General features: G+C 49.3%; 1 protein-coding gene across 2 annotated transcripts in view; it reads left to right on the top strand.

The window, feature by feature from the left end:
- The window catches only part of nkain4 (sodium/potassium transporting ATPase interacting 4), a 68,792-nt gene that overhangs the window by 11,868 nt on the left and 44,424 nt on the right, over positions 1 to 12,500 (top strand). The window lies entirely within an intron of this gene.

The following is a 12,500-nucleotide window of genomic DNA, read 5'->3' as shown; positions in this document are numbered from 1 at the left end:
AGGTAGGTGAGGTATTTGGGATGCTGCAGTCAATGTGGCTATTCCTCTTGCTTTGTGTCCGTGTGGTCATTTATCCTCATCTGCGGACCATGGTTTCAGAATCACAGCTGCATCCAACATGGACGACATGCGGTGATGCGCTGTCTGTGCAGCTCTGTTATTGAGTGCTGCAGCGGGCCCCTATCCTTCTTAGTGGCCGATCTATACGAGAAAGCCAGATACAACAAGACAAGGTGACTCTCGGCCCAGCGTAATGACTCGACCAGAATAAGAGAGAGACATGGAAGTCACGATGACCCCAGGAAGAGGCAGTTCATTTGTGGTGGAGTTTGATTTATGTTCATCGTTGTTATCTGAAAAACACACACACACACACACACTGGTCATGGCTTTAATAAAAGGCGTTCAAAGACATGGAAGAAAGCTTTTTTTCTTGGACAGTTAGGAAGAGAATTTCTCAGTTCAACTCATTTGATTTATCATGAAACAAGACCTGTGATGGCCTTTTGCCTTTACAACCGACCATTTCCTGGCAATGAATGTTAGTGTATGTCTTTGTCTCTCTCTCTCTCTCTCTGTTTCTCTCACTCTCTTTCTTTCTCTCTCACTGTGTCTCTCTCTGCACCCCTTCTCTGATTAGTCTGTGGAGTAGTATCCTGAATGTGTTTGAATTATTGATTGGATTCTGTGATTTATCATTTGGACGCTGGTCTCAGGAGGAGGCTGAGCAGAGGGGGGCATTAAGAGCCTCGATCCCAACACTGCTTCACCACCAATTATGAGACTGAGACAATTATGAGGCTAGAGAGCTCTCTCTCGTTCTCTCTCATTCTCTCTCTCTCTCTCTCTCTCTCTCTCTCTCTGTTTCTCTCTTTGTATCCCCCTTTCTCTACCTCCATTTACCCCTCTCTAAGGGTGAGGGTCTCATTCTCTGTTTTGTACCCGTAAGCATTTCCTGACACAGGATCCCATCCCAAGGGTTGGTTACTATGGTAACTGCCTAAAACACAACCTTAGAAAAAAACAAAAAAGAACCACCCTGGCAGGGGATGAAGTGGTTGGGTGTTGGGGTGAGGGGCTGGTTCTTATGCTAAAAAAAGAGCCCAGGAGAGGGTAGACCAAGCGAGTGTGAACACATCAGGAACACTGTTAGTGGGGGGGGGGGGGGGGCTGCATGCATTATTCCATGCTGGAAGTGGTTGCACCCACGTCTCGGCTGAATAGCCCCCAAAACAATGAATATGAAACGTGTTTGCTGTTCTGCTAGACCTAATGGCCTCTGAGCTGAGAGAAGATGGGATGCTCATGTCAGCATTTCACTGGTTGGAGGGATAGTCGCATAATCTCAAGGAAATGATGTGTTTTGATTTCACAGTTAACCTTTAAAATCCTATCCAGGGCCTGATGCATTATTTAAAAAAAAAACAGGTTCATTTGCAGGATGTAGTAGTCATAACCTCCAGGTAATGACTAGGTGTTTAGACTTCACGGTTAACTGTTTCGCCTTTAAGAGGACATGTTCATTTGAAGAATATAGTCTTGAAGAACCAGGTTATTAGGCTTGAATGTATCAGGGGTTGAAGATTCAGACCAAGCATAGATTTTCAGTCTGACTGCATGGATTTTCACTCCGCAGCGGAAGCGTTTGAAGAGCAGAGCCCTGGCAGCGTGACACGCATCACCCCCAGGCGCTTATTATCATCTCAGCCTCAGCCTCTCATTGATTAGAGCTTGAAGCATCCATGGCTGGGGGTCAAACTGACTCCTTGTCCATCCACTGGCAATGAACTCCCTCTGCAGTCTGCTTTGGGGGTGATGAGGTATGACATAAGGAATGTAGGAAGCAGTAAAAAGTAAGACATGTGGGTTGGATTCAAACCTGGGTCCCCATCATGGCCTCGGGTCAGATTTGTGGGCACCAAGACCCATGCATAGTCGGAATGATGCAAACCCAGGTCAGATTTGTGGGCACTAAGACCCATGCATAGTCGGAATGATGCAAACCCAGGTCAGATTTGTGGGCACTAAGACCCATGCATAGTCGGAATGATGCAAACCCAGGTCAGATTTGTGGGCACCAAGACCCATGCATAGTTGGAATGATGCAAACCCGGGTCAGATTGCTGGACACTAAGACTCATGCATGGTTGGGATGATCCAAACCCCGGCCATTAGGACCCATGGCTGGCATGCCGTTGTTTGCACCCACAGCTCTCAGATGGGTTGAAAGTAGAAATCCTCTCTTTGCCAAGTCTCAGATGGGTTGAAAAGTAGAAATCCTCTCTTTGCCAGTATCAGATGGGTTAAAAGTAGAAATCCTCTCTTTGCCAGTATCAGATGGGTTAAAAGTAGAAATCCTCTCTTTGCCAGTATCAGATGGGTTAAAAGTAGAAATCCTCTCTTTGCCAGTATCAGATGGGTTAAAAGTAGAAATCCTCTCTTTGCCAGTATCAGATGGGTTAAAAGTAGAAATCCTCTCTTTGCCTTCCAGTTCTCTAATTTATTCCCACTCAGGCTCACTCTGCAGCCTGCCCCCATCTCGTTCACACACATTATCTTCTCTTTCTTCTCTGCTTTTAACCTCCAACGTTTTTCTCTCCCTGCGCGCAACCGACAGTCATTTTCTCTCTCAGCCGTTTCCAAGCCGATTGCCCTATCTGCGTGTTAACACAGCCATAATGAGGCTCTTCCTTTCCTCTCTGCCACCTCTGAGTTACGACCCCTCGCCTCTGTGTGTGTGTGTGTGTGTGTTAGTGTGGCTCTGTTCTCAGGGCGCCCCTGCTGCAACGCACCTTACTTTCATGGGTAGCTAAGTTTACAACAGCTCGCAGGGTTCATTAAGTACAGAGCCACACCGCTCCACGATAAAAAGGCAAAAAAACTGGGTAATGGATGTAGTTGATTTATATGCTAATAGGGACCTACTGCTGGGATTTTCGTCTGGATAGGAAATGAAAGCCATTACTCTCGTAATGGTGTCAGTAATCTTTCCCCATTACGAATCCAGCTAACCACACCCCAAACTAACTGTTGAACCTGTGTGCGGAGATTGTCTGTGATGTGTCGGAATGGGGGCTCCCTGCCGTGCCTCACCTGGTTTCTACGAGAGAAAGCCGTCTTCGGGGGGATTTTAATTAAAGGTGGTAATCTAATGGACGGAAGGCTACGACAGGAGCAGTTAATGTCAGTTCCTGACAAATGGGGACCGAGTGTAATTTTTATGATGATAAATGATCGTCCGGAGGTGGTGGTGGTGGTGGGGGGTGGATCAAGTTCAAAGGCAGCCTCTGCTTTTGTATGCTGGGAAGCTATGTGAGTGGGCTAAAAGCCAACTGATGTTAGGAGTGATGCAATGTCTTGTAAGCTCTGCAGCGTAGTGGAACTGGGTCTTTCTCGTCCCAGTCTCAAGGCTTGGTGGAGGAGACGCTCCAAGCCCAAGGAGCTAGAGAAGGACTGCCGATCTGTTCTCATTTTGTCATTTCTTCTCGCTGCAGTCGTCCTCTCCCTTCGCACTGGTGAGAGGGGGGAACGGGACTTTTTTCCCTGTTTCTTGTTGCAGCCCTAGTTCTGTCAGTTCCTTGTGCGACGTCAAAGCAACGCTGGTGTTGTTTTGAGACTGCGTCTGCCGTGCTGCCTGAGAGGAGCCGAGCGAGCGAGGGCTTTAGAGAGAATGCTTAATTGCCGGCAGTGATGGCTCGTAATGATCGCATCACAAGCGTATCCCCCACTTCTGACAGCCGATGAAAGCAGTCATCCCACACAGGAGCACACGTTAGGCTCACACAATCCCGCTACACAGGTGCAGGGCCCGACAGTTGTCTCTAAAAGAAAAACATGAAACTACGCTATGTGTCGTCTTGTGCTCCTACTCCTGTGCTCTGATGCATGACCTGGTGAAATGTCCATGCTGTGTGTGTGTGTGTGTGTGTGTGTGTGTGTGTGTGTGTGTGTGTGCGGGGAAAGAAGAAGGTACAAAGCTAGAACAGACAGCTGAGACGTTGACCAGAGAGAGGAAAGTCAGGGAGTGGTGTTCGTCTTGTCGTCCGTTAAACCCTTCTGCTCCACCCGTTTGTTGTGGCCCACTGCTTAGTGTAGTGTGTGCAAGGGCCATGTGCCGTCATCAGTAAGGGAAGGCAGAGAGGAGACGGAGCTTTATCTGAGGGCTGCTGGGAAACGTTGGGTCCTCCAGGGGCTTGACCCACCTCTCGGCTGCACAGGGAAACACACAGGGTGTTGGGGAGGGGATGTGTTTGTGTGTCTTTCTCTGTGTGTGTGTGTGTGTGTCTGTGTCTGTGTGCGTGTGTGACCCCCCCCCCCCCCCCCCCACTCCTCCCCTCCCATATTGAGTGGTGATCCGGAAACCTCGCCCTTTCCATCAGCCATTGGAGTGTGTGTGTGTGTGTGTGTGTGTGTGTGTGTGGCGGAGGGATGATCTGTTCTGTGGGCCTGCAGCTGATAACAAATTCATTAACTTTCATGTCTGGCACAGGGAGTGATGGAAAGAGAGAGATGGAAAGAGGGAACACATGAAGAGAGAGAGAGAGAGAGAGAGAGAGAGAGAGAGAGAGATGTAGAGAGGGAGGGTGAGATGGAGAGAGTGAGAACTGGGGACTGAGAGAGAGATGGAAAGAAAGAGAGGACAGGAAGAGAGATAGAAAGCGGTTGATGACAGAGAGGCTGTTTTCTTCTTCTTTCTATTTGTTTGTGCACTCTATGTGACTATGTGAGTAGGCCAGCCCATATGTTTGGTGTTTAAAAGGCAGACAGTGCTGTGCTACAGAGGAAAGCCTTCATGAGTGAGAGTCTGCATGACCCTGTATGGCATGTTGACCAGTGGCCATTTACACACAGCCTCTGAAATGCCAGCAACTCTATAAACAGGGGTCAAGCCCATGTCAAGCTCAGAAAGTATAGCTGAGCTTACTAGCTTATTATAGGTTTCTCTGGGCGTGTGTGTGTGGTTGTGTGTGTGTGTGTGTGTGTGTGTGTCTGTGTCTTGTATGTTTGCATCCCCTACACTATCCTAATAGTCCTACAGCACAAAGGCCTAATTGCAGCTCTTCAAGGACTTAAACACTGGCTATTCAATTAAGCTCTGGGGCTACAGTATGTTCATCATATGACTCATACATGCACGTGTGTGTGGAAATGGCTCGCTCACAGCTGTTCACGCTCTGCCCAAGCCCCTAATGTGTTTAGTATCCACACTCCATATGTTGGCGTTCTCACAGGCAGCCTTTCTTTTACCGCCCGGCCGTGTCGTGCCCGAGACCCCCCCATTTGACAAATGCACAGTGTCGAGTCGAGCGCCTAGCTATTATGAGACGTGATAAATCAATTCATTTCTGCATTCCGAGCAGGGTGTCATTGTTGCGGTTGTCGTGGCGAGTGCACGGTGAAGTTAATCACCCGTGGATTTGTTTGCCCCGTAGGAGGCCTTTTAGACGAAATGATAATACCATCCTTTGCTACACTGTGTCCACCAGACTCTCTGGGTGACCCGTGGAGAATGCACTGAAAGAGATTGCCATAACCTTGAGGTGATTACATTGTTGTGCCGTTTGACAGCAGAAAGCAACCTGTGATATTTCATTGCTAAATGAATAAGGGGGTTCTGGAATGCTCTCTTTTCTAGGCTTGATAGGAGAGCACATCTTGTTGTACCTCTACAGGGATATTAAGCGGGGGGTCTGTCTTTACACTTAATGCGTTCACACACATGCCAGGAAACAAAGACATGTAGCAGACTCGATACACACACAAACACACACACACGCACACACACTGTCACTTATCGACACATGCAGCAACAGGCAATGCTGACACTCTCATTCTCTTTCTCAGTCACAAGGTTAATTAATCTCCGCTTCCACCTGGCCTATTCCTATTGTTCATGAGCATCATTATCTGTGTGTCTGTGTGTATGTGTGTGTGTGGTACATAGCTGAGCTGTGTGTCTGTATGTGTGTTGAGTGTGTATGTTGTGTGTTGTACATAGCTGAGCATTATGTGTGTGTGTATGTGTGTGTGTGTGTGTGTGTGTGTGTGTGTGTGTGTGTGTGTGTGTGTGTGTGTGTGTGTGTGTGTGTGACCTGTGTGTAGCACATTTTGCTGTCAAGAAAGACAGACATCTTCATCAGGCAGAAAGAGAAGATGGCTGCCCCGTTTTACCAAAAAAAAAAAGAGAAAACCTCAATGAGCTTTCTTATGATGGCAATCAATCAGGGACAAAAAGGTGCATTACCCAAGTTGATTAGTGGGCGAGGCGGGCCTGATCAGGGGGAAATAGCTTATTTGGAGGTGAGGCCTGATCAGGGGGAAATGGCTCATTTGGAGGTGAGGCCGACAGCCAATTGGATCAGATGGATCGCAATCCTCTTCCCGGAACCCACCGCCCGGCACACGGCCGCTCCTAAAAGCATCAGGCCGATCCTGCGCATGTGTTAATGAGTCCCAATGGCCTCTGTGCATGTGTGCGTATTGTGTGTGTGTGTGCACGTGTGTGTGTGTGCGTGTGTGTGCACGTGTGTGTGTGTGTACGTGTGAGTGTGTGTGTGAAAGAGAGAGCAATGAACAGCAAGTGAGTTTGTGTGTGTGTGTGAAAGAGAGAGATGAGTGTGTGTTTGTGTGTGTGTGTATGTGTGTGTGCGCATGGGAGATGGATCGTAAGAGTTACTCTATTTGTACACTGAGTGTGTGAGGCTCGTCCATTTTCCCTCTTAATGCTGGGCAGTTAGTGGTGTGAGATGGCAGAGCAGAGCACTCTCTCAGCCTCATTTGGCCCTCTGCTCTTCTCCCCTTACTCCTCTCTCGCATGCTCTCTCTTCCTTCCTTCTCTTTTTCTCTCTCGTACAGTCTCTCATTCTCTCACCATTTGGTCTCCTTTACTCCTTTTCTTTTTCTTTCTCTGCTTGTCCATTTCTCTTCCTCTCTATTTCTCTCTGTTCTCTCTCTTCCTTTCTCTTTCTCTTCTCTCCTCAGAATCACGCTCCCTATCCCTCCTTTTCTCTCCCTTTCTCCTTTCTATTTCTCATCCTCTCTTTCTCTCTTTCTCTCTCTCCAAAAACAATTTGTGAAAGTTTTAATTCATTTCCCTCGGCACAGCTGGCTAGATGATACCTTGTCCTCAGCAAACTCCTGCAAACTCCTTGGCACTCGTGACTCGTGCGTTGGAACTTGATCCATCTCATCACGTCATTACACGAGGAAGCCGAAGAATCCATCCTGCCATTATGAGCGCACAGAGGCAAGAGATGACAGCTCAATTTAGCTCTATCAAAGCCTGGCCAAGAAGCATCTGAAGCATCTCTCCTGCCTAATGGTTGGCACACCGCAGCTCGTGTTCAAATGAATGTTTGAAGAGCGAAAGAGTTGGACCCACTACAAAAAAAAAGCACAGATAAAAGGGGTAAAGATGGCAGGAAGTGGAGAAGATGGAGGGTGTATGAAAGAGAGAGAGAGAGAGAGAGAGAGAGGCAGGGGGTGAGATGAAACTGGATTTGAAAGCCAAGTCCATGATGGAGAGAGACAGGAAAGGTAGAGCGGGAAAGAGAAGAGTGAAGAAGAAGGGAAAAAGATAGAATAGGAAGAGGAGAGAGAGAGCACAGGAGAGCTAAAAGGGAGGAGAAGAAATATGAAAAAAGAAGAGGAGGATGAGAAGATTGCAGGAAGTGAAGAGAACAGAGGGGTGAAGAATGAGTTAGAGAGAAAGGAAATGAGATGGAACTGGATTTGAAATCCAAGTCTGTGATGGAGCAGGGAATGGACAGTGGAGAAGGAAGCGTGAGGAGAGAGGGAATAAAGAGAAAAAGAAAGAGAGGAGAGGTGGAGGAGAGAGGACGGGGGAAAGAGAGAGGTGAGGGCTGGAGAAAAAAGATTGATGTAAAGAAAGAAAGAAGAGAGAAGGGCTGTAAAAAGAAGCGGGAAATGAAGAATGGATATAACAAAGAAAAGGGCCTGATAGAGAAAAGGGGGGAAAGAGAAAGAATGTGAGAAAGATAAGAGGGAGCAGATAGTGAAAAGAGGACAGGGAAGAGACGAGAAAGAAAGAATGTGAGAGAGAGAAAACGAGCGGATAGCGATAAAGAGAACAGGAAAGAGCGACTCATGTTTGGACTGGTGTTACGCCATGGCCACTTTTCCAGCTGACCTGTTAGTTCTCCAGAGCTGAGCTTCCCCCTGACCTGACCGGCTGGGCCAGTGCTCACGTCCAGTCCAGCTCTCGGAGGAGAGGAGAGGAGAGGAGATGGCTTTTCCATTCCCCACGGCCCAAAACACTGGCCTACTTGTTCAGATGTGTGATTCACCTCATCAGACCAAATCCAGAACCTTGAACTGCATTTGAGTGGATGAGCATCGACAGGATGTCTAGTTACGTCAAGTCAAGTGATTTTATTTGGGTAGCACAGTATAAACAATAGAAGTTTAAATTTACAGTTGTTTCGTTTGATGTACGTGCAGAATCAAAACCAGCATGATGTGAGATCCTGGTTTGCAATGGCAGGATGTCCACGCCTATATCCTGAGGCTCTGGCTTGGAAACTAAGGGTAATAAAATAGTAACAGACTTGTTGTTGATACAGACAGCTCAACCAGTGAGAAGTTCACAGCTGATCACACGCACACACACAGAGACAGGCGTGTCATTGGTTTACCTTCCCGTCATCACCTAATATACACCTGGCGTGCCAGGTGAGCTGACCTTGAGGGCAGGAAATAACGAGGGCAATAAAGGCACTTAATTCTGGGGATAGCCCTACGTTCCCAAACATGCCCCTCCTCTTTCAGCCCTCTCTTAACCCCTCAGACACGGCTCAATGAGCCCTGCCTGACACCCCCAGGCGCTCATACATCACTGCACCACTCAAACACACACACACACACACACACAAACACACACGCGGCACCACCACTTCCCTGGGGCGCTCTCTCTTGAAATTTCTGCATCCATCCAGGCAGAATTCCCTTGCCACTGGTAGGATATTTTTACTACCACCACCCAGCTGATAGCATCCCCAGCACCTGACGGAATTCCTGACACTAAAAGAATCCCACATGAGCCAATCGGACGCCCCCCCACACTCACACACGTTCAACCCCCAACTCTCGCCTTATTACGGCTATCCATCTAACACATCCAAAGTTAATTACGCAGACTAAAAATACCCCGACCATAACAAATGAATTGCTGTCAAGTGATGCCGGGGTATAATGTGATCACAACCCTCTTCTTCCCGGTTTATTTGATTTCATTAACACCACCCCCCCCCCCACCCCCCTGTTTCCATGGGCTTCAGTGGGTAACTGGAGTGGTATTAGCGAGCAAGCTCAGAGATTGTGGGTCAGCGGCTGGCTTTTGCGGTGGACACCGGACACCTCTGTCTCATCTGCCCCCCCCCCCGAGAGCCCCTTCCTTTCCAAAGAGAAGCAGCCTGGAAAAACACAAACCCTTCCCATCATGCTTTGCGGCCCTCAGAGAGCTGCCTAGAGTGGTCATGCATGGGAGGAGAGCGCAGAGATATGCTTATCTGTCCTCACCCGGCCGGCTCTGGTCTGTGTCGTTTGCTTTGTTGATGGAGGACGCGCCCTGGAGTCCCATGGAGTTCCGGGGAGCGCCTCAGCCCTGCCGGTCAGGGCTCCTCGGCCTCATACCGGGGCAGGGAGAGGTCGAGCTTCCCCCGTCTGCTCAGCGGGAGAAATGGAAGAAAGGTCTTGGGGGGGGGGGGGGGTGCTTGGGCTTCAGAGAGGTCTGATTTTCCATCCGTGTGTTGTGCTGTGCTGTGCTGTGCTGTGCTGTGCTGTATTATTATGGGATGGTGTATGGGGAGGTAGGAACGGCGCTGTTTGAAGTGGGATTAGACTTCTTAACGACTCCTGGGACTGAGGCGGGTAGCTGTGCACTGGACCGAGCAGGACCAGCCTCCCTCTTGCCTCCCTCTTCTCACTCTGCATCAGTCTGTCTGCTGATTTCTATCTGCCTCTCATTTTCAATTCATTTCTCTCTTCCTTATCACTCTCTTGCTCCTTCTCTCTCCCTGTCATTCTCTCTCTTCTAATCTCCATATTTCTTTCTTACCTCTTTCAAACCTTCCTCTCTCTCTCTCTCACTCTCTCTCTCTCTCTGCCTCCCCCCCTCTCTCTCTCTCTCCCTCTCACCTCCTCTCTCTCTCTCTCTCTCTCTATGTGGGAGAGGAGAGGAGAGTGATGGTGTCCAGGCTGAGGTTGAGTTTCTGGGTCATGTTGGCTGTGTGTGTGTGTGTGTGTGTGTGTGTGTGTGTGTGGTGTGTGTGTGTGTGTGTGTGTGTGTGTGTGTGTGTGTGTGTGTGTGTGTGTGTGTGTGTGTGTGTGCGTGTGTGTGTGTGTGGTGTGTGTGTGGTGTGTGTGTGTGTGTGTGTGTGTGCGTGCGTGCGTGCGTGCGTGCGTGTGTGCGTGTGCGTGTGCGTGTGCGTGTGTGTGTGTGTGTATGCGTGTGTGTGTCTATGTGGTTTATAGCCGTGTCTGAGTCCATTACGGCCGGCCCTGTGGGTGGAAAGCTTAGATTTCTCCTGCTCTCACCCACACACTGTGTGTGTGTGTGTGTGTTTGTGCTTGTGCAATCATGTGTGTGTGTGTGTATGCTTCTAACCATCTACAGTTTATCACATCCTCAACTACTGAAATTGAAAGAGCTTCATTGGCATGACTGTTCATGTAGAGTTTTGCAGCAAAAACAAATCACCCACACCATCCCACTCTGGTGTCTTTTCTCTCCTCAGATCTCTGCATCTCTTCTTCATCCATTTCATCTCTCTCTCTCTCTCTCTCTCTCTCTCTCTCACTTTCTTCTCTTATCTTCAGTCATGTCTTTTCACTCTATCTCTTTATTTCTCTATCACTCCCTCCTTCTCATTCCCTTCAGCATCTCTTTCCCTCCCCTCTTCTTTAGCACAGGGGTCACATGGAGCAGAGGTAGACACCCCCCCCCCCCCCCCCCCCACACACACACACACACACAAATTCTTTGAAATAGAATGACTCCATGGACTGAGTGGCCAGGCATAGGGGGGTAGGGTTGGGATTAACTGTGTCTGACACTAGCCCAAGAAAGGCTACTACTACCTCCAACCTGACCACCACCATCAACACCACCAGGTCCTCAACCAGCACCACTCCCCCCCCCCCCGCCCCATGCAGCACCACCAGCTCCAGCAGCACCACTGCCTCCACCACCAGCATGTCTCTGTCTGAGAGCTCATTTCAGCTGTGGCAGTTCTGCCTCAGAGCCCCCTTTGCTCAGCCTCTCCTCAGCCTCAGGTTAGGTATCAGCTGACTCTGGCCCAGGCGCGGGCCGGTTCCGTCACTGGTCCGGATTTGGAACCGTAGCCAGCGGCTGTCAGGGGCAGTCGAGCGAGGAAGTGGCAGGCTGACACGGCCGAGGCAAACTCGGGACGACTCGGACCCCCACTCGCTAAATTAGACTTCCCACTGTCTCCCCGCCTGTCTCCCGGCATTTGGCTGCCTGTCAGACCAGAGATGGGCTCCCTCCCCCAAAACACACACACACACACACAGCTATACAGACATACACACATCAAAAACCAACACATACACACACAATCACACATACAGACACACTCATACTCAAACACATACACACACACATCACACACACACATGCACACCCAAATGATCCACTGGTGAACCCTCTCGAGGATTTCAGCAGTGTAGCGGTTCCACTAGATCGGTGTGTGTGTGTGTGTGTGTGGGGGGGGGGGGGGGGGGTCGATTGAGAGTCGGGTGTTCTAGGGAGCTGCTATGGTGACGGGGTCTTTTCAGAGCACCACTATATAAAGCCGTAGTTCCCTTTCTGGCATCAGTTCCTTTTCCTGTCAGGAAGCTGATTTAGTGGCTAGATTTACTAGCCCAAGGCTACCTCTTCCCTCTCCTCTGGGTGAGTCCCCTCTATGTCTGTCTCTCAAACACACACACACACACACACACACACACACACACACACACACACACACACATACACACACACTCGCGTAGCACAAGGAGAGAGAGGACGCTCTGGATTTACCCAGACTTCGAGCGGTAGCCGAGCTGATTTCCCACCAACCCGACGGATCAACTCTCAATCAGTTTATAGGCTGTCCTGTCCTCTTTTCATTTGGCTGCGGTTCAAATTCCTTAATTAGTTAGGCTAATGCACATTGTGTGTGTATGCACTGTGTGGTGTGTGTGTGTGTGTGTAGGTGTGTGTGTGTGTGGTGTGTGTGTGTGTGTGTGTGTGTGTGTGTGTGTGTGTGTGTGTGTGTGTGTGTGTGTGTGTGGTGTGTGTGTATGTGCATGTGCATATGTGAGTGTCTGTGCATATGCATATGTGTGTGTCGGCAGCTTTGGGGATTGCTTTCGTTCACGCCATGTTGGCTCACCACGCCATCCTGTTCCCTCTCTCTACGTCTCTGTCTCTCTCTCTCTCCCTCTCTCACTCACACGGTCTCTCTCTCTTTCTCTTTCTC

This window comes from Alosa sapidissima, chromosome 7 (genome assembly GCF_018492685.1).
Source record: "Alosa sapidissima isolate fAloSap1 chromosome 7, fAloSap1.pri, whole genome shotgun sequence".
Taxonomy (NCBI): Eukaryota; Metazoa; Chordata; class Actinopteri; order Clupeiformes; family Clupeidae; genus Alosa; species Alosa sapidissima.
Note: the sequence above shows the minus strand (reverse complement) of the source record. Positions and strands in the feature narration are given on the sequence as shown.